At 39.9% G+C, this 1,908-nt stretch overlaps 1 pseudogene; it reads left to right on the top strand.

Moving 5' to 3' along the window:
• The first annotated feature begins 510 nt into the window (after positions 1–510).
• LOC132830231 (protein FAM98B-like) lies at positions 511–1,041 on the top strand (annotated as a pseudogene).
• The last annotated feature ends 867 nt before the right edge of the window (positions 1,042–1,908 follow it).

The raw sequence follows: 1,908 nt of genomic DNA, 5'->3' as shown, positions 1-1,908 counted from the left end.
GTGTTGGACTGGGGTGGACAATATTAAAAATCACACAACACCAGGTTATAGTCCAACAGGTTTATTTTGAAGTTCTAGCTTTCGGAGCACTGCTCCTTCATCCTGAGTTTTAACTCAGTTTACAGTGGTAGATGAGGAACTACTAGTGAGTTCTTATTTTAGCGGGAATTGGGTGAATATTACAATTTATTTTGTGAGGACCTGAACATAAAACTAGTGAGGTTATACAAAGGACTGGGGAGACCATGTTTGGAATATTGTATTCAAGTTTGCTCTCTTTATTTAAGGAAGAATGCATTAGAAACCATTCGGAGAAGGTTTACCAGAGTAATACTTGGAATGGATGAGTTGTTTCATGAGGAAATGTTGGACAGTTTAAATTGTATCCACTGAATTTTGGAAAAATAAGTGTTCACTTAATTAAAGTCATAGAGTCTCAGAGATATACAGCACAGAAACAGACCCTTCGGTCCAACTAGTCCATGCCGACCAGATAACCCAACCTAATCTTGTCCATTTTCACTGCTTCTCACTGAAGATTTTAAAGAAAGACAAGGAAAGAAGAAAGACTGCGTATAACTTCTTTTATACTTATCATCTGAGCTTCAAATTGCTAGGATCCTACACTCTAAATCTCCTCCAGTGTCTAAAGCTGAAGGCAACGAAGAAGTTCGGCAACAGATTAAATTATTTGTGCAGCATTGACTGTGCCCTGCCCTGTACCTGGTACTGCTAATGCACATGTATTTAAGATTCTGGAGAAAAAGGTGAAAAATATCATTTTCAAGGTTCCTAAAAGCCACATGGGAGAGGTATTGCTAAAGCTAACATTAACCCCTGAACACTGGGAAAAGCTTATGGTAATAAATGATGCTTTCACAATTGAGTATCATGTGAATGTTGATAGATGTGACTATCCAGTCATTTGGGTGGTCAGACAACACCAAGGCAAATACAGATAATATGGCAAAGGTGCATCAATCAAAAAGGCACCCTTTGTCCCACTTCTTGGCAGCCCGTGAGGATTTATCCAGGATTTAATTGAAACATAGTAAATCCTGAGTGGTCTTGACAGGATAGATGTGAAAAGGATGTTTCCTTGGGAGAATCTAGAACGAGGGAATCATTGTTTAAACATAAAAGGTTTTCCATTTAAGATACAAATGCGGAGTATATTTTTCTCACAGATGGTATTGAGACTTTGGAACTCTCACTACAAAGGTATAGGTAAATAGATTCTTGATAAACAAAGCGCTGAAAGACGATCCTGGGTAGGGAGGAATGCAGAGTAACCACATCATCCATGACCTCACTAAAAGGCAGAGCAAGCTTGAGGGACCAAATATCTTAATCCTACTGCTAATGCAGATGTTAAAGTTCATTGATGGTGGAGGGATGCAGACCAACCAGGAAAACATTACAACAACTGCATCTGGAGTTGACAGAAACGAATTGAGGATTTCCATGGAGGTTAGGCAACATTATTAAAGGTAGTAGTTCAAGAAAGTATCTCACCGCCACCTTCTCAATGGCATCCTGGGACAGGCAATAAATGCTGGCCCAGCCAGTGATGCTCACATCCCTTAAGTGAATCTTTAGAGAATGTAAGCTGTATTTGTGAGAGATGGAATATGGTTTGGAACCAGCTTGGGACTTACACTGCAATGAGAATGGGCTCAAAAGAGTACGATGTGATTCTCAGGGTTGTACTGAGGTTTGGTTTCAGCAGAAAGGGTGAAATCACAGAGTTAGCTGGATGGACAATCTCAGCATTAGTGACAAACAAGTCCATGAAGTTCTGGCATTTGATGGAGAGAGGACAGAGGAGATAGGCCGGTAGATACAGACCAATAGACAGATGGGAAAATGCACAAATACAAAGGAACCTCAATTTTCCAGCATTCAATT

This window comes from Hemiscyllium ocellatum, chromosome 31 (genome assembly GCF_020745735.1).
Source record: "Hemiscyllium ocellatum isolate sHemOce1 chromosome 31, sHemOce1.pat.X.cur, whole genome shotgun sequence".
NCBI classification, from domain to species: domain Eukaryota; kingdom Metazoa; phylum Chordata; class Chondrichthyes; order Orectolobiformes; family Hemiscylliidae; genus Hemiscyllium; species Hemiscyllium ocellatum.
This window is presented reverse-complemented; position numbering and strand designations above follow the sequence as displayed.